This window comes from Thunnus thynnus, chromosome 7 (genome assembly GCF_963924715.1).
Source record: "Thunnus thynnus chromosome 7, fThuThy2.1, whole genome shotgun sequence".
Lineage (NCBI taxonomy): Eukaryota > Metazoa > Chordata > Actinopteri > Scombriformes > Scombridae > Thunnus > Thunnus thynnus.
Window position 1 is genome coordinate 824,988 of NC_089523.1, and position 21,351 is coordinate 846,338.

The following is a 21,351-nucleotide window of genomic DNA, read 5'->3' on the forward strand; positions in this document are numbered from 1 at the left end:
AACATAGAGAGGGTGTCTGCCCCCCAGACCAAATCTGGAAGATGGTTCCACAGGAGAGGAGCCTGATAGCTGAAGGCTCTGCCTCCCATTCTACTTTTGGCAACTGTAGGAACCACCAGTAAGCCTGCATTCTGGGAGCACAGTGTTCTAGTGGGGTAATAGGGTACTATGAGCTCTTTAAGATATAATGGTGCCTGACCATGACGAGCTTTGTATGTGAGGAGAAGGATTTTAAATTCAATTCTTGATTTCACTGGAAGTCAGTGAAGCTAAGATGGGGGAAATATGATCTCTTTTTCTAGTTATAGTCAGTACAAACTGCAGCTGCATTCTGGACCAGCTTGAGAGTCTTTAGAGACTTGTTAGGGCAGCCTGATAATAATGAGTTGCAATAATCCAGCCTAGAAGTAACAAATGTGTGGACTATTTTTTCTGCATCTTGTTGAGACAGGATGTGCCTGATTTTTGCAATATTATGTAAGTGAAAAAAGGCAGTCCTTGAAATTTGTTTTATGTGGGAGTTGAAGGACATATCCTGATCAAAGATAACTCCCAGATTCCTTACGGTGGTGCTGGAGGCCAGGGTAATGCCATCCAGAGTAGGCATCTCATTAGATAATGTGTTTCTAAGGTGTTTAGGGCCAAGCACAATAACTTCAGTTTTGTCCGAGTTCAGTAGCAGAAAATTGCAGGTCATCCAGGTCTTTATTTCCCTGAAGGCATGCCTGGAGTCCAGTTAACTGATTGGTTTCATCAGGCTTCACTGATAAATATATTTGGGTATCATCTACATAGCAATGAAAATTTATGGAGTGTTTGCTAATAATATTACCTAAAGGAAGCATATACAAGGTGAACAGTATTGGTCCAAGAACAGAACCTTGTGGAACTCCGTGTCTAACTTCTGCTTTCATGGAGGATTCATCATTAACATGTACAAACTGAAATCAGTCTGATAAATAGGACTTAAAGCAGCTTAATGCAGTTCCTTAAAAGCCAATTAAATGTTTCATTCTCCATAATAGGATTTGATGATCAACTGTGTCAAATGCGGCACTAAGATCTAACAACACAAGTACAGAGACAAGTCCTTTGTCTGATGCAGTCACAAGGTCATTTATAACCTTCACCAGTGATGTCTCTGTGCTATGATGTGCTCTAAATCCTGACTGAAAATCTTCAAATAAACTATTGTTATGTAGAAAGTCACATAACTGATTGGCAACTGCTTTCTCAATGATCTTAGAGAGAAAGCGAAGGTTAGATATGGGTCCATAGTTGGCTAAGACTCCTGAATTGAGAGTAGGCTTCTTATAAAGAGGTTTACTTTAAAGCTACTTTAAAGGATTGTGGTACATAGCCTGTTACTAAAGAGAGATTGATCATATTTAGTAAGGAAGTGCTAATTAAGGGTAAGGCTTCCTTAAGCAACCTAGTTGGGATGGGATCTAAGAAACAGGTTGAAGGTTTGGATGAAGAAATCATTGAAGTTAGTTCAGGAAGGTCAATTGGAGAAAAACAGTCCAAATATATGTCACGTTCCACAGCTGCTTCTAAGGTTCCTGCGTTTGTGGATAAATTGGTGCCTGTTGAGGGCAGAGTGTGTTGAATTTTGTCTCTAATAGTTAGAATTTTATCATTAAAGACGCTCAAGTCATTACTACTGAGAGCCATTGGAATACATGGATCAATAGAGTTATGACTCTTTGTCAGCTTGGCCAAAGTGCTGAAAAGAAACCTAGGGCTGTTTTTATTCTCCTCTATTAATGCTGAGTAATACGTGGCTCTGGCATAACAGAGGGCCTTCCTATATGTTTTAAGACTATCTTGCCAGGTTTAGCGAGATTCTTCTAGTTTGGTGGAACGCCAAATCCTTTCCAATTTTCGCGATATTTGCTTTAATTTGCGGGTTTGGGAGTTAAACCATGGAGCGGGAGTGTTTGCGAATAATATTACCTAAAGGAAGCATATACAAGGTGAACAGTATTGGTCCAAGAACAGAACCTTGTGGAACTCCGTGTCTAACTTCTGCTTTCATGGAGGATTCATCATTAACATGTACAAACTGAAATCAGTCTGATAAATAGGAGTTAAACCATGGAGCTAATGCTTATGTTTTATTATTTTCCTTTTTAAAGGGGCGATGGAGTCGAGTGTTTGCAGTGTCATTTGCAGTGAGCCTGCCGCACTATCAACAAGACTTTCAATTTGGGAGGGACTAAAATTGGCATAGGAGTCCTCTGAAGTATTGAGACATAGCACTGAATTCAGCACTGATGGAATTGCTTCCTTAAATTTAGCTACAGCACTATCAGATAGACATCTAGTGAAGACATTTTTGTCTTCACTAGATGGTGTGTAATCCAGTAATAGGAATTCAAAAGTTATCAAGTAATGGTCTGATAAAATAGGATTTTGTGGAAAAATTATCAAATGTTCAATTTCGATGCCGTAAGTCAGCACAAGATCAAGGGTGTGATTAAGACAGTGAGTGTGTTTATTTACACTCTGACAGAAGCCAATTGAGTCTAACAATGAGATAAAGGCAGTGCTGACACTATCATTATCGACGTCCACATGAATATTAAAATCACCCACTATAATTACTTTATCTGTACTAAGGACTAAGTTTGATAAAAACTCTAGTTTGATAAAAGTTTGATAAAAATAGAATTGGCTGTAAGGTTTTCCAGGTTGGGTGAGAGATATTAAGAACAAGGCTTTCGAATGAGTTATAAGTAAATTTAGGTCTAGGGTTGACAATAAGGCTTGAGTTGAACATGGCTGCGACTCCACCTCCTCGGCCAGTATCTCGAGGAATGTGTGTTAATATGACTGGGGGAAGTGGATTCATTAACGCTGGCATATTCTTCATGAAACAGCAAGGTTTCAGTAAGACAAAATAACAATATTTATAGATATAAGAGCAGCTCGATCCAAAGTGGGATGTATGCCGTCTCTCCTAATCAGACCAGGTGTTGCTCAGAAAGTCCGCCAATTATCTATGAAGCCCACATCATTTGCTGGACACCACCTCGACAGCCAGCGGTTGAATTGTGACTTGCGGCATGTCATCACTGGTCAGATTAGGCAGGGAGGGGCCCGACATTGTCTTCGCATATGTACACACCGACTCAACATTCATTTTTGTGACCTCCGATTGGCGTAATTGGGAGTCATTATCGCCGACATGAATAACAGTCGTACCATATTTACGTTTATCCTTAGCCAGCAGTTTTAAATTTGATTCAGTGTCGCCCGCTCTGGCCCCAGGAATACATTTGACTATGGCTGCTGGTGTCTCTAACCTCACGTTTCTCACTATTGAGCTGCCAATAATCAGAGTTTGTTTCTCAGTGGGTGTGTTGCTGATTGGGGAAGTGACTGCACTGTTAAAAGCCTGAGGTTGGGTGACAGGGGTCATAGCAAAATCAGAGTAAAGTCAAGTCAAATTTATTTATATAGCACATTTCATATGGCAGTGTGCTTAAAAACAAAAGTAAAGAAAGGGTAAGGTAAAGGGTAGGTAAAGATCATACATGACAAAAACATATAACATTACATTAACATTACATATACAAAACATATAAGATGAAACATTAAATAAGGAAATGCTACATATATGAAAACATAAGACAACATATAAAATGAGAAGGTAAGAAGGTATTACAATAGAGAGAGTAGGGTAAGTACTATTATTATTAAAAAGGAACAACAATAATAATACTGATTCTAAAATGAAGGTTTTACCCATTGACCTAACTAAAAGCTTGCAAAAAAAGATATCAATCAATCAATCAATTTTTATTTATATAGCGCCATATCACAACAGAAGTCATCTCAAGGCACTTTTCACATAGAGCAGGTCAAGACCGTACTCTTTAATATACAGAGACCCAACAATTCCCCCATGAGCAAGCACTTGGCGACAGCGGTAAGGAAAAACTCCCCTTTAACGGGTAGAAACCTCAAGCAGACCCCGGCTCTTGGTGGGCGGCCATCTGCTTTGACCGGTTGGGTTGAGAGAGAGAAAGAGAGAGGGAAAGGGGGAGGGGGGACACAAGAAAAACAATCACAACAACAACAACAAGCACAAGCAGCAATAGCCAGGGAAGGATGCCATCAGGACTGTGAAGGACCGCGAAGGTTCGGCCCGGGACTCAGGTTTTCTTGTGAGATGAGAAAGCACAAAAAACTCCGGGGAAGAAGCAAAGTTAGTGACATGCATTGATGTTACATGAATGCATACAGATGGAGAGGAGGAGGAGGAGAGAGGAGCTCAGTGCATCATGGGAAGTCCCCCAGCAGTCTAGGCCTATAGCAGCATAACTAAGGGCTGATCCAAGGCGAGCCTGGTCGGCCCTAACTATAAGCTTTATCAAAAAAGAAAGTTTTAAGCCTACTCTTAAACATAGAGAGGGTGTCTGCACCCCGGGCTGAATCCGGTAGATGGTTCCATAGAAGAAGAGCCTGATAGCTGAAGGCTCTGCCTCCCATTCTACTTTTAGAGACTGTAGGGACCACCAGTAAGCCTGCATACTGGGAGCGCAGTGTTCTAGTGGGATAATACGGTATTATGAGCTCTTCAAGATATGATGGTGCCTGACCATTAAGGGCTTTGTAAGTTAAGAGAAGGATTTTAAATTCTATTCTAAATTTTACAGGAAGCCAATGTAGTGAAGCTAAAATGGGAGAAATGTGGTCTCTTTTTCTAGTTTTAGTCAGAACACATGCAGCTGCATTCTGGACCAGCTGGAGAGTCTTTAGAGACTTGTTAGGGCAGCCTGATAATAAGGAATTGCAATAATCCAGCCTAGAAGTAACAAATGCGTGAACTAGTTTTTCTGCATCTTTTAGGGACAGGATGTGCCTGATTTTTGTGATATTACGTAAGTGAAAAAAGGCAGTCCTTGAGATTTGATTTATGTGGGAGTTAAAGGACATATCCTGATCAAAGATAACTCCCAGATTCCTTACGGTGGTGCTGGAGGCCAGGGTAATGCCATCCAGAGTAGCTATATCATTAGATAATGTGTTTCTAAGGTGTTTAGGGCCAAGCACAATAACTTCAGTTTTATCTGAATTTAGTAGTAGAAAATTGCAGGTCATCCAGGTCTTTATGTCGTTAAGGCATGTTTGGAGTTTGTTTAACTGATTGGGTTCATCTGGCTTCACTGATAAATATAATTGGGTGTCATCTGTGTAACAATGAAAATTTATGGAGTGTTTCCTAATAATATTACCTAAAGGAAGCATATATAAGGTGAATAGAATTGGTCCAAGTACAGAACCTTGTGGAACTCCGTGTCTAACTTTTGCCTTCACGGAGGATTCATCATTAACATGTACAAACTGAAATCAGTCTGATAAATAGGACTTAAACCAGCTTAATGCAGTTCCTTTCATGCCAATTAAATGTTCCAGTCTCTGCAAAAGGATTTGATGGTCAATTGTGTCGAATGCAGCACTAAGATCTAACAGGACAAGTATAGAGACAAATCCTTTGTCCGATGCAGTTAGGAGGTCATTCGTGACTTTCACCAGTGCTGTCTCTGTGCTATGATGTGCTCTAAATCCTGACTGAAAATCCTCAAATAAACTATTGTTATGTAGAAAGTCACATAACTGATTAGAGACTGCTTTCTCAAGGATCTTAGATAGAAATGGAAGGTTAGATATAGGTCTATAATTGGCTAAAACACCTGAATCAAGAGTAGGCTTCTTAAGAAGAGGTTTAATTACAGCTACTTTAAAGGACTGTGGTACATAGCCTGTTACTAAAGACATATTGATCATATCTAGTAAAGAAGTGCTCACTAAGGGTAAGGCTTCCTTAAGCAGCCTAGTTGGGATGGGATCTAAGAGACAGGTTGATGGTTTAGCTGAACAAATCATTGAAGTTAGTTCAGACAAGTCTACTGGAGAAAAACAGTCCAAATATATGTCAGGATTTACTGCCGTTACCAAGGTTCCTGTGTTTGGGGAGAGAACGGTGCCTGTTGAGGGCAGGAGGTGGTTAATTTTGTCTCTAATAGTTAGAATTTTATCATTAAAGAAGCTCATAAAGTCGTTACTACTGAGAGCTATAGGAATACATGGATCAGTAGAGTTATGACTCTTTGTCAGCCTGGCCAAAGTGCTGAAAAGGAACCTAGGGCAGTTTTTATTCTCTTCTATTAATGCTGAGTAATAGGTGGCTCTGGCATTACAGAGGGCCTTCCTATATGTTTTAAGACTGTCTTGCCAGACTAAGCGAGATTCTTCTACTTTGGTGGAACGCCAAATCCTTTCCAATTTTCGCGATGTTTGCTTTAATTTGCGGGTTTGGGAGTTATACCATGGAGCTAACCTCTTATGTTTTATTATCTTCTTTTTTAAGGGGGCGATGGAGTCGAGTGTTTGTCTTAGTGAGCCTGCAGCACTATCAATAAGATTATCAATTTGGGAGGGACTAAAGTTAACATAAGAGTCCTCTGTAGTATTGAGACATGGCAGTGAATTCAGTACTGACGGAATTGCTTCCTTAAATTTATCTACAACACTATCAGAGAGACATCTAGTGAGGACATTTTTGTCTAATGGTGTATAATCCAGTAATAGGAATTCAAAAGTTATTAAAAAATGATCTGATAAAATAGGATTTTGTGGAAAAATTATTAAATGTTCAATTTCAATCCCATAAGCCAGAACAAGGTCTAGGGTGTGGTTAAGACGGTGAGTGGGATTATTTACACACTGAGAGAAGCCAATTGAGTCTAATAATGAGATAAATGCAGTGCTGAGACTGTCATTATCAACGTCCACATGAATATTAAAATCACCTACTATAATTACTTTATCTGTACTAAGGACTAAATACGACAAAAACTCTGAGAATTCAGATAGGAATTCAGAGTACGGGCCAGGAGGACGATACAGTATAACACATAGAACTGGCTGTAAAGTTTTCCAGGTTGGCTGAGAGAGACTAAGAACAAGGCTTTCGAATGAGTTATAATTAAATTTAGGTCTAGGGTTGATGATTAGGCTTGAGTTGAAAATGGCTGCAACTCCTCCTCCTCGGCCAGTGTCTCGAGGTATATGAGTATTAATATGACTCGGGGGAGTGGATTCATTAAGGCTGACATATTCTTCATGACACAGCCAGGTTTCAGTGAGACAAAATAAATCAATATGATGATCTGAAATTAAATCGTTTACTAAAACGGCTTTAGATGAAAGAGATCTAATGTTCAAGAGTCCACATTTAATTATCTTATTTTGTTGTACTATTGCAGTAGTGGTTTTAATTTTTACTAGATTTTCATGAATGACTCTTCTTTTGTTTACTTTGGATTTAATTGATTTATGTGGTCGGGGGACAGACACAGTCTCTATGTGGTTTTGGGTGGGTAACTGCTCTAATGGAAGCGCAGAGAAGCGTGTAGGACTGCAGCTCTGCCTCCTGGTCTCAACTCTGGGTTGTCATGGTTTTGGTTTACTAATAAACTTGGCCATATTTCTGGATATGAGAGCAGCTCCATCCAAAGTGGGACGTATGCCGTCTCTCCTAATCAGACCAGGTCTTCCCCAGAAAGTCTGCCAATTATCTATGAAGCCCACATCGTTTGCTGGACACCACCTCGACAACCAGCGGTTGAATTGTGACATGCGGCTATACATGTCATCACTGGTCAGATTAGGCAGCGGTCCAGAGAAAACTACGGAGTCCGACATAGTTTTTGCAAATGTACACACCGACTCAACATTAATTTTGGTGATCTCCGATTGGCGTAATCGGGAGTCGTTGCCGCCGACATGGATGACAATCGTACCATATTTACGTTTATTCTTAGCCAGCAGTTTTAAATTTGACTCAACGTCGCCCGCTCTGGCCCCAGGAATACATTTAACTATAGCTGCTGGTGTCGCTAACTTCACGTTTCTGACTATGGAGCTGCCAATAATCAGAGTTTGTTTCTCAGCGGGTGTGTTGCTGAGTGGGGAGAACCTGTTAGAAACATGAACTGGTTGGTGGTGAACCGTGGGCTTCTGCTTAGGGCTATGCTTCCTTCGGACAGTCACCCAGCCGCCCTGGCTTCCCGGCTGCTCGGGAGCTACCGGGGGAGTGGGAGCTACGCTAGGTCGGCCCGCACCGGATACTAGGGGCTGGCTAACTATATTAGCAGCTGATTGTTTTTCCATGGTGCGGAGCCGCGCTTCCAATTCACTAAGCCTTGCCTCCAGTGCTGCAAATAAACTACACTTATTACACTTACCACTATCACTAAAGGAGGCAGAGGAATAACTAAACATTTGACACACCGAGCAAGAGAGAGCAGGAGAACGAGAGGGAGAGAGAGAAGCCATCGCTAACTACTTAGTTTAAGTTAGCTGCTAGTGCTAGCTGCAGAGCTAAAGTGACTAACAACTTGTGCGATTAGCGAGAAAAGTCGCTAAGAGAAAAGCGCTGAGAGTGCTTGTGTAAAACTAGCGAAAGTTTAAATATACAGCAGATATTAATCCACAGTAATGTGATATATATAGGAAAATCAACTGAGATGAGAGCAGCAACAACGCTATCAGTAGACACAGTCAGCAACCGGAAATGATACAATACGCTTACCTTAAATACAAAGAGGTAATTTATTTTTGGGAGGATTTTCATTTTAAAAGTTGAAATTCAGCCAATTAAGAACCCTAGTAATTTATTCCATCTTTCCAGATTGTCTTTTATTTCTTGTAGCTGAGGGGTATAGTTGAGTTTGAATAATTCATTTAAATTGGAGAGCTATGAATTCCAAGGTATGTAATAGATTTTGCTGTTTGTTTGAAGAGAGGATCCCAAGCCTCAGCGTCCCAGTTGAATTTAGTTATAGGCAAAATCTCAGATTGTGTCCAGTTGATGGAGTAGCCAGACACCTTACTATAATTACTGATCAGATTATGAACTGATGGGAGTGAAGGTGAGGGGTTTGTTACATATAATAGAATGTCATCAGTATACGGACTGATTTTATGGTGGTGTGATTTTGATTGGATGCCTGAGATATGGTCACATTGCTTAATGATATGGGGCGATAGTTGGAACATTGAGTGGGGTCCTTATTTGGTTTTAAATGGCTTTGAAAGGCTAAATGGCTATGAAAGGTAAGTTTAAATGGCTATGAAAGGTAAGTTTCCACACCTGTGACTGTAATTAGTGTCTGTGTATAAATAGTCAATGAGTTTCTTAGCTCTTGAGAGACCCTTGCATATTTCATCCAGGGCTGTAAAATAACTGTCAAAGGACCTGTGAGAAAAGGTAGCTGAACTTTGTAATTCAGGAAAAGGATATAAAAAGATATCCAAAGATTTGAAAATGAAAATCAGTAGTGTTCAAGCTCTGATAAAGAAGTGGAAAATTAGGGGTCCTGTTGATATTAAGCCATGGTCAGGTAGACCGAAAAAGATTTCAGCCACAACTGCCAGGAAAATTGTTTGGGTTATAAAGAAAAACCCAAAACGTGGTGTGGCTGTTTCTAGATGCACAATAAGGAGATACAGAAATGGGCTGCATGATTGTGTTGCCAGAAAAAAGCTGTTACTGCACCAATGCCACAAAACAGCAAGCTTACAATATGCCAATAAGTGCCTTGCTCTGCGGCTCATCAGTGGAATTGAATTCAGAGATGGGAGAGCGTAGTTACTCAATTTTCCCCCCAAGCTTCCTCCTAACGGCTCAGTGATCGAATCTGCAACGCTGTGGTAACAAGTTCGCCTCACCCACCACTAGGCTACCACTGTCCCAAGATGTTTGCAGCATACATAGAAAGGAGGGAAAACAGTGGCTTTTTTCAGCTGTTATTGTACGACAAACACAGCACCCAGGATTTGTGACTATCAGATATCTGTCCATATATTGCTTGGAAGCAGCCCAAAATTTCCACTACTCTACTTCTCTACTCTGATTGGCACTACTCTAAGGGCTTGTAATCTTGGAGATCTTGGATCTTATATTGCATGAAAACAGCCTAGAATGCTCATTATACACTCAAATACACGCAAATTCACACCTTTGTAAACTATACTTATGCCAGATGAAGTGGGATTTCTCAATGTGAGATGCAAGCAGGTTCAAATTTAGTTACGGGGTGTGTGACTGAGCAAAAACTCTGTTCTCTGTTTAAGAGTGTCTGAATTTGACACTAAAATGAGAATAGCTTGTTCACCTTAAAGGTCAGTCCACCTTAAGTGAGCCTGGTCAGGTTAGGCTAACCCACTGTCACTAACTTTGGGGCTAACCACCTTCACTTTACCTTCAGTTGGGCAAACAATAGATAAGACTTTTCTTGTGTCTTGAGAAGCTGCAGAATTTATTAAATTACACACTGTAACCCTCTGAATATTTACTGCCATACCGACAATTTATTACTGATCTTTTCTTCTGCTTCGCCTGCATTCACCATCACTTTCCTTATGCTCGCTCAACCACACACTCGCTACACATACACATTATGCACTGCCCTATATCTTAACAGAGCTATGCTACTCTTATAACAGTATCTTTCATGTAGATGTCCTTTGAAGAATGAGGAGAGGGAGGATGACTCAAAACAATTCCACGGTAGCTAGGGTGTTATCACGCTCGCATAGTATACGAGTGAAAATCATTAGTAGCCCATTGATATTAATGACCATGTGAAATTTTAGCACATGATACCACTCAACTATCTTTCAAAGCTGATTGTGATCATGTAGTAATGCTGTGGAGTCTTTGCTGACCTGGATTCCACATGGAATGAATAGATTTTATATCACTCCTCTCCCAACAGAAAGTGAAGACATTACACTGTCAGACATCCTGGAATGCAGAATATCTCTGATGATGATGTCTACAGTTAAAGTCTGTGTAAAGGAAAATGAGAGATTTCTTTTCAAACACATTATACATATTAGAAAATAATTGCTGAAAATGTGAAAAGACTGTAGTACTGAATTAGTACTATGTAGTACTGAATTGTGGAATTAGAGTGTTAAACTGTTTACCATTTCTGTGTTGAGGATTTTTTGGCCTAAAATGGGGGACATAGAGGGGTTACTAACATGACCCCCCACCATATAAACACTAGAATGCACATACTCATAGTTACTATTTTTACAAAAATTCATTGGAGACAAATGAAGCTTAGCGAAAGTTCAGTCAGGAAGACTATCTTTTGCATGCTCAGGTTGTTTTACTATTTTTTAGTTTTATTATATTTTAGTATTATTATTATTTCTGTCATTCCCATCTTTAACAGTTGCTCACTTACAGTTTCCTTGCTGTCATTCCACTGGGTGTCAATTAAGACATCAGCTGTTCACATCAGCCGTTCACATCCAACCAATAGCACGGTGACACACCTTTATTTGTCAGCCTATCATAATGCAGCTGTTATTTTAAATATGTTTTCTCCTTCTCTGCCTCAGTCCTTTCATGCTGCTGTTTTGCATACCTCACCACCTCCCCATCACCGCCCAGTCTTTGTAGATTCATCAGTGCATCGCCTCACCAGCCTCATCAGCCTCATCAGAAGTCATCAGCCGCCACCACCACCACCAGTATCTAGACTCAATAGAGGGATCCATCTTGCTGCTGCTCAGGACTGATGTCCTTTGATTCAAAATCTCCCTGTAGAGTCTAAGACCAAAGACAGTTAATCTTCAATATCATCTGTATAATAAACAATTCTTTTTGCTTCATTCACCTGTCTCTCCTGATTCAACTGGGATTCACTCAAGAAAATCCACTGTTACTGGTAAATAGGGTCATTTTCCGTCAACTTTAGTGCTCAATGAGTTATTATAAACCCAGCTGAAACGTCTGTTGACAAGTGGAGCCGACTGGCTTCAGCTTCAGCTTCAGCATCAGCGGTTCAGCTGGGAGGTCCCCGGCCAGAGGGAGAGCATTTGTCGGGCAGTACTTCACCAAAAAGCATGGTGTGAGGGGCAATTCCTCCAGGGGTGAGGGCCACAATGAAGCCACTTTTCAGCAGAGAAATGAGTAACGTTAAGTGCACTGAACTCCTGATGGTTTGCTTGTTAACTAGAGATTTAAGTTACATTTTTACTGAATCAAGTTCACATTTACCTACAAAATATGTGCCAAATTTAACAGTTAATTTAATTAATTTATGTTAATTTATTTGTAAAATATCATCCATGTTTCTTGCCTTACACCTTTAAACAAGGCCTATTTTAAATTGTGTATTTTTATACAAGAGTTTGGTATGAGCATTATTAACTCAGAGGCTGTTCAGTTGGGCTATGCTTTCAGCGCCTTCAACCGACATGCCCCCAGCGATTCAGAGCAGAGAATACTGCTTATTCTTCCACGATTTTGAAACCTAATTTTATATACTTGGTGATTTTTTAAATCTTTCAAATTTGGCTGGGTGGTTAATTACATATTTTTCTGTGGTGTGACAAACTCAGAATACATATTTATTATTGCCTTATACAGACTTTAATGTGCTCATGTTTAATACATGGACTAGCACAGAATCATCTCTATACACCTCTGAACACACACACACAGACACAGACACACACAGAATCACATTTTACCTCTTTCACATGTGTAAACCTCAGTCTCTCCTCTGATTGGATCAAATCTAACCCACAGGAAGCCATGTTGTGCATTTAACCTCAGAGCCATGTTCTCTTCCACTGTAGCTGACATATGAGACCAGCTATTAAGAACACATTACTGCCACCAGTCTTAGAAGTAAGCCTCCTAAAAGCTTCACATGCTATGGAGGCAAGCCATAACACACTTCCTTTATCACCATCATCATCAGCATCAGTATCATCTTTATTGATCTGCTAAATGCTTCACAGACTAATCACTTTGCAGGCAGCTACTGTAACAATATTTCAGAGGTAATGCTCAATCTGAGTGTTCAATAGACTGATGGATAAAGTTCAGAGTGTCAACCCACTGCAAGACATCGCCACCCTTTGGCCTCACAAGAACATTTCAAGAACTTCAGGCAGGTGTTCCAGAAGTAAGTAAAACCCCATTCAAAATCACACTTGACATTTGTAATAAGCCAAATTACCCCCCCAAAAAAAGAAAAAGAAAAAAAGACCTTGCTCAACATAATGTCATGCAGTTCAATCCATTTATCTAGATATACATGGTAAAATTAACAGAACTATGTAATATTATTGTTTATTAGTATTTTTCAGTGTTATGGCCTTTTTCACACACAGTTTTTACAATTGATTACCTGCATGGTTCATTATGTATCTTCAAAACTCTTCACACAGTCAACACAAATATGGACAAAACAGTGACATTTGCATCACTTTCATATGAAAGGCATTCAGTGTCTACAGCCTTCAAATTTCCTGAATACTTTCCTCATTCAAACAGAAACAACCAACAAAACTCTGTGGATCCGCAACACATTTTACAAATGTTTACATCCTCACCTCAAAACTCTTCAGTTTATGTTCAAAAACAAACATGTATTCATACAGACAGCTGCCAAATCATAACCACACCGAAATACATCTATATTCAACCCAAAGACAGGACAAACAAAGTATGTTTTATAGAATGACAAATCTTGCTGTATTTTGTATATATACACATTTCTTACACTATCAGCAATTAAAAAACAACATATACACAAAGACTGCCATAAAAAGTCATGTTGCCTGTTAGTGTTTTTATCTCAGTGTGTTCTGATTGACATAAGTTGTTGAGTTAATATCTGTGTCACTGAGTTACAGCAGTATATTGTACATGGGATCTGTGTCCATAATTTGTGTTTTTATTCACTTTTATATATTGTGTTTTTGGTCGTATTCATTCCATATGTGTGCTTTTAACACACTGTATTGTTGTGGATGATTTTTATTACTGCATGACGCATGTAGAATGAACATTGGATCCCTAAGAGACCTGCTTTCACTTCGACACTGCTCAAGCCGTGGATAGCTGCCACCTTGCTCCCCTCTCCAGTCCACGAACCCCTCAGCTGACAATCAGCTGATGGGCGTGTCTCCTCTCAGATCCAGACCGGGACCAGAGCTGACCAACCAGGACAGACCAGGCCAACTGCTCTATTGATGCACCATTAATATGATAAGTAAAGGAATGTGAGAACTTGTTGCATGTGTTTGTGCGTGTGGGTTATCTGCCCCTGAAATTCCTTCTGGTGATTGGTCTGTTAGGGGTGTGTCCGAATACAAATACATTATTTGGCAAAACACAAATAGTGTTGTTTTTTTTTTAACAAATATTTGTTTCATACAAATATTTTAAAAATGATTTGTTTGACTTGTTATGACTCTCCATAACCTGTTCCTTTTTTCCTTTCCACAAAGTTAGGTTGTAAAAAATAGGCAATAAATGAAAAATACAAAGCGAGAATCGCCTGTGAAGTTCCTCCCTACATGTTACACACTGTGATTCCAGGAGTTTCAAGAGAAATTGATGATCAATGGTATCAAAAGGGTCCAGGTATCATTGGATAATTTGTAATTCATTTGTAATTCAAGAACAAAAAGAACGTAAATCTGTTATTTGTTTCAAAACAAAAAATGGGAAACTGTTTTTGGTGTCAGAATCAAATAATGAAAAATCACTCAAAACCTGCCCGTTTTTGTTTTTTACCAATTCCTTTTATTGTTATTCCTCTTTGGATTGAAGAATGAACAGGTCTGTGCACATTAAGCCAATTCGTTTTTGCATTTGAAACCAAAAACGGATGTCACATGGTTTTTTGTTTTTGTCATTTTAAATCAAAAACAAAAAAACAAATCACGTGGTCTATTCCTTTTTTGTTTCCAAACGAAAATCAGAAAACCAAATTCAAAAGACAGTACAATTTTGTTTTTTGCAAATTCCTTTTTTTCATTTCTCATGTAGGACAGACTGTAGCATGGTGGACAGACAGGAAGTGGAAGTAAAGTGTAAAAATCTCAAAGTAAATGCCAAGAGGATAGAATGGCCATTCTATAAAAATGTAACACCCAACATTATGAAGGCACAGGATCTAATAAAATAAATAAAGGGCTACATATACTACATCAATAAATTATTTTGTTCTTTTCATTTAGACATGAAGGACCCTATCTTACACCCGGCGCAAAACGGCGCCGAGTGCAACGCAAGTGTCTTTGTTAGTTTTAGACTGACGCAGTTGTCATTTTCCTGTCCAGCACCCACGTTGTTTAAATAGCAAATGCATCTGTGCCCATCAAAGCGCCCGTGGGTGTGTTGGTCTTAAAATGAGGTGTGGTCAGGCACATTGTTGGCACATTGCTATCTTGAGGCAGCGAAAAGTGATTGCACGATTGACCAACAAAAACTTGGTCTGCAGTCAGTTGTGCAGTGTTTCACTGTTATTTTAAGGGCACATTATCAAGACAGTAATATGCAGCTATATAGGTGGGTGCACAATGCACGTGCACCCTGCTTTTTACACGCACACGGATGTGCAGCAGTGCACAAACATGCAAAAACTAACAAATTAAAGAATTACAATGTGAAAGATTATTATTGTGTACATCAACATATTTTTAAAATTACATGTTATAATGCGTAGTCATAATATTTATCAGAATTAAATAATCGCAATAATGACGATAATGATATTATTTAGTTCGTAGTGTGAATTAATAGCCTAATTAATATTATATGTTGTAATAGGTAATTCCAAAACAGTGTTATCTCAAGTGACAAGCAGAGATTCCGACATTACCAAATTGTTGTTAACCATTTCACATACAGATGTCACTCATTTCAATGCAGCGTTGGCAGTAATGGGGGTGAAATAATTTATCCAGGAGTAGCTGCAGTGCGTACCAACAACCACCAGGTGGCACATGTGAGCAGCTGAGATGCAGTGTCTGTCTGTCTCTCATGCTCGGCAAGCAGACGTGACGAGAGAACAGAAAAACCCTGTGAAACTGTTTGGCAATTAGCAGCATTGTTATATTTTCTGCCAGACCTGTACAGTATACTAACACGTTATGCAGTCTTAATTTCATAAAGGACATTTATATTATGATATTTAAATCTGTCAACCTCATATCATGAAACATGGAATTAAACTTTTAGCTTTTGAAGTATTTATTAGACAGTTCTGATGGAGCTCAGGATTTATTATTTATCATTTATCATTTCTCAGTTTGACGGACAGATCTCTGTCAGTTCACATACCAGCAACATTTTTGGTTAAAGTAAAACACCGATAAGTATTGTTAAGTTTAGTTATTGTTTATTGGGTTAGTTCTGCGTTTCATAATGCAAACATATTCTTTCTGTGCTACTCACCATACCCACCAGGTGCTCCACAGATGAAAGGAGGAGGCACCCAGCAATGGCCTGTATTTATACACTGGGTTGGATAATGTGGGGGGTGGTAGTAAATTATGTTAAAGGTCCAGTGTGTAATATGTGTGGTATTTACAGCCTCTAACAGTGAGGTTCTAGATTGAAGCACTCCACCGCTCACCCCTCCCCTCCCTAAGACTTTGGAGAGATTCCAGAAGCTACGGTGGCCTTCAAGGACAAGAAGCTATTTGCTGAAGATGTCATCATCCACGACAACTTCGAGCATTTCTAACAAGTCAAGCAATGAGGTGAATATGTATTTAGTTATTTAGTCTATAGTACTACAGGTTATAGCTCACAAGTAAGATAGCAATTATGAGTGTTTTATTGTTTTGGTAATACAAGCTAACATTAGCAACGCCATGCTAAACAAAACTTACGTTATTTTATTCTAACGTTAGGCATTATTGATAGCGAGATAGCGTTGGCAGGATAACGTTATATATTTTATTATCCGTGTGCAGAGTCAAGTACTGGAGGTTAGGGGGAGAGGAAGAGGTCAAGTTAGCGGTGCTGCTGCAGGCAGGGCCAGGCGAGGGATGAGAGCAAACACCGGCACCACGGAAGCAGGGGGAGAGGCTGGAAACCCCCCCAAAGGGACCAAAGCGACTGAGGTTTGTGACGTTATTTATACAATTATTTTATCATATTCCTACTCGTTCTGCACAATATTAAAAATGCCAATACAACACAAAGTTGTATTTACAATAGCAGCTCTGTGCCTTGCATTACTGTAGTCTGTATAGTTTGATGTATTATCAGTGTAACGTGAGTCAGTAGCCCCTTTTACACAGACCGTTCAAGGCAGGAATACTGCGCCTGTAATCTGCCTCGCTGTTCTGTTTAGCCCGTATTCAGACCAAATCAGGCGGCGCAGCATACATGCAGAGTTGAAGAGGTGTGTGGGTGTGTTTGTGTTTTAGAAGCTAACAGCTGTGAAAATAACCGTTTATTGATCTGATTCACCGGCTTCCTCACTACCAGCGATCACCCTCTAGCTCACTCGACCACAGCTGCTCTCTCTCTCTTTCTCTCGTCTTTTTAAAATGAGTCGGGAAGCTGACAGAAAAGTCTAACTTTACTTTTAACGTAATTAAACGAAGAGAAATGTCCTCCCCTTGGATCCTCTTTACGGCTATAAGGCGGGTTCTCTGTATAAAAGAGGCTACTGAAAACATCAGCAACACTACTGAATGATTATATAAATACTATATAGGAACAGTATCGAGCAGCAATATTTTGACTTTTTTAAAAAATCATGTTATTGTTGTAGACATGTTTGGGAACACTGGACAGCCTACAATCCATATTCTGCACTACCATTACCATATTTCCAACATATCATGAAACTTACAACCTATAAAGCCTTATCTGTGTTTTTCCTGTGTTTTATTTTTTCAGAAACTTCTTGAAGAGATGACCTTGGAGGAGCACAGGCAGCTCACCAGTGAACTGCTTCAGAGGCAGCCAGGGTTCATTTTTGATGCCTTGATGATGCATCAGTGCAGGCATGGTGTCCCACCATTTGCTGGAGTGCCAGGGGTACCATGATGTACTTGTAGTAACTGTACAGACATACCTATGGACCGGGAGAGGAAATGCTGTGGCCAGTACCCTGCAGATTGTGTGAGCCTAATACCGCACTTCTCCCAGTACTGTCTTGAAAATGCTTTTTATGCATTCACAGGTGGTACTGGGAGGACATTATTGTATTTGGCCAAATCAGGAAGTCTGGGGATGACAACCGGGAGTACCGTTATGCTGCCTATAGACATTTCATCTATTGACAGCATGGCTCTTTAGACCAGGGAAACCGACTTGTCATCCCCAGTTGCTGTGTTTGGAGGATCAGGGACAAGTTCCGTGGTCCTCCAAAGACATCACACTGGTTTCACACCTGGCCTCTGAGTTTCCCTCCAGGCCCTCTGGAACGTCCACACAGTATCTCAGGTACTCACACACCTGCCTGTTCATCATCAAATCATCTCATATTTATTTGTTAAATTTCTGATATTTTATTTATTTTATACTTGTTATATACATTTTCTATATGTATATATTTTCTGAATAATTATTAAACTTTTTGTTTATACATTCACATTTGTTCAACTTAAATGTGCAAGTTTACCAAATAAAAGATATTCATCAGATGTGCTGTGATAACTGCAGTGATAAACATATTGGTATATATTTATACAATGACAGTATTTTCCTGCAGTCAGTATATTGTCATTACCACTTCCACCGTTAATTTATATTGTCATTATTTATATTTATAAAGCATGATAAAACAGTAGTGAAGTTGGAATATCACTGATCCTCAGAACAGGGCACTGTAGTACATGTTATGGATTAATTTTCATTGCCACTTCAGGTTATGTTAACTGTAATTCACTAGTTTGAACCACAAAATAAAAATATAAAAAACACTAAAAATAATGACATTTGTAATAAAAATATATTTTAACAGAAACATTTTTGGACATCCTTTTCAATCAGGACAATAAAAGGATAACATAAACATGCAACTTTTACTGTTCAATCACAAACATATTGACAGCTTATTCTGTGTTCTTCAGAGTTGATTCTGATAAAGACAGAATAATCTATTGAATCATTAGTCTGTTTGAACACTAAAAGCAGTGTGATTAAACTTATCTGATCCCCTTTCAGCAGTCAAATTGCTGAACATATAATAGCTGACAAGGGTCAGACCAAAACCACACCAAAGGTATTCAATTTACTGCTCTGGATGAAGATGCTCTCATGGCAGGAACAACACCCATGATTCACTGGCACTGCTGTTCTTCAACTGCTTTTGTGGAAGACATTACCGTTACCCATAAAGATAATTTACTATTTCATACATTTTATACAGTTGTACATGTGAAAATAGTGCTATTTAGCCAAGAGTAGGACTTACAAGGTAAGTTAATATGCTACATAGGCAAACAAATATGTATCTCTTACCTAGACCTCTCCTGATTTGTGTCTGCAATACTTCTGATATGGCGGGTGCGAATGTCACAGACATGGTGAATAATGCCAACCCATAGTGCCTGAGAAAAATAAGCACAATGATGAATGAACTTACTATTATAAATCATCTATCTATCTATCTATCTATCTATCTATCTATCTATCTATCTATCTATCTAATGTGCTCACCAGAAACTGTTCAACCTTATTCCATGCAGATTTTCATCCCAACAACAGACTAGATCAGATTATTTGATTGATTAACATACTTTTAGTCAGAGACAAGTAGCTATTCAGTGAAATCAACTTTTGTTGTCTTTGGTTGTAATGAAAACCAACGTACTCCCAGCCATCAATGGCACATGGTGAAATATCCCTGACCTATTACACGCTTTAGGATGAAGATAAAGGCAATACCATGCATCAATGCTACAGGACCTCTCTCATAGCTGGAGAAACAACAGCAACATCAAGAAAATACGTGCTTTATGACACAGTCACAAACCCTTGTAATACATTATGTTACCTCCTAAGATGCTGGGAGCCTTGGCTGGCCTGGATAAACACACCAAAATAAATAACAGAAAAATTCTACTTCTGACTGATGAATGTAAAATTAAAATTCTGGTCACAATTACATGTTTTTCAACATTGAAATGGGGAAAACGTTACTTGTGTTGGACTATAAGCTAACTTTGCCCCCCAATGTGTACATGTGCTCCTAAATGACAAATTAGAAGCAAACAATGAAATCATGGAGCACTGTGAAAAATAAAAATATAAATTCACAGGATGTATTAACTCGGTGATGAGCAGACTTCTCCTCAGTTTATCTTTCACTAACTCATTACTCTGACTTACTGTCTTTAGCACATCACCAGCGCTAAATATCTTAGTTATCAGTCAATGTGTTGTCTTACTGCCACAGAAAATGAATAAATCGTTGGGTTATTAGCACGACGTCGCCTCCCTGTTGTCTCTTGTCAGACCACCAGCTCCGTGAGAGGCACAAACTGAAGCTAAAGTGTGCTAATATTTAACGTTACGTGGCGGCGTTTCTTTTCAGGGAAACTAATGTACTGCTAATAAACATGGTACATCATCTAGGTTTTGAACCATTACCAGCGGGGCAAAATAAATATACATTACACTCTTACCTGTCCAGCAGTAAACAGGAAACTTCGGCGTCAGTCTGTAAACATTTCTCTCATCAGGGATTTCCATCTGGGTTTATCCTCGTTTTATGCCGTTGCTTGTCCCAATTTCGTTTCGCTTCTTCGTGTTTTTGTTTCTTTGATGACGACAATTCACGCTCCTGTGATTTTCTAAATAAGTATAATCCTCCATTTATCAGATTTTGGTTTCAAAAACGTCTCACAATACAAAATGTTTGGTCCACTCTGTTTTAAAACTGGTGCATTTCCGGTAGTCGCCCACTGAATCTAAAACGCGTAAGGCCCTCACTGGAGCCGGTGTTAGGTTTGTTCGTTCTGCGCTACTGTAGAAACATGGTGATGCAACATGGCGGCCACCGTGGAGGGGGACCCGCTCCCATGTAGATATAAAGGGCTTATTTCTAAGGTAACAAAAGCACAACAATTATTATTTTCAGCTGATTAGACACTAATTAAGATATACTATAAATAATCTATTCAATTTTTACCAAGTCTGTTCTTTTAGATGTTACTAAATACTACACACTGGACCTTTAAGTAAGTTATTTACTGTGACTTTGATCTGTTTATGTATGGTTGCAAATGTGTTATATGGTGAGCTATGGAAAAGTGTTTCATCTTGGAGGTTGGTTAGATTGAATAACTTTATCTCTTACTAGTTTTTAGGAGAGTCATGGGATGTACCTGCAGCAATAGTACAGCCCAGATTGACTCTGATGGACTGCTGATGGAAGGGTCTATTTAAGCAGTTGCTTTTTGGCTGTCGGGGGGTTAGTACACCAGTGTGTAGCTGTGTGCACATGATGATATGTTAATATAAGTTCAGTTGTTATGAGTTGAGTTTTG

The 21,351-nt window shown here is 39.2% G+C and overlaps 1 long non-coding RNA gene and 1 pseudogene across 1 annotated transcript; one reads left to right on the forward strand and one right to left on the reverse strand.

Moving 5' to 3' along the window:
• Positions 1-2,103: 2,103 nt before the first annotated feature.
• LOC137186842 (uncharacterized) lies at positions 2,104-2,894 on the reverse strand (annotated as a pseudogene).
• Positions 2,895-15,588: 12,694 nt separating this feature from the next.
• On the forward strand, positions 15,589-19,952 carry LOC137185569 (uncharacterized). The gene is made up of 3 exons (XR_010928882.1): positions 15,589-16,599; positions 16,816-16,965; positions 17,753-19,952. It is a non-coding gene; the product is annotated as an uncharacterized lncRNA (long non-coding RNA).
• The last annotated feature ends 1,399 nt before the right edge of the window (positions 19,953-21,351 follow it).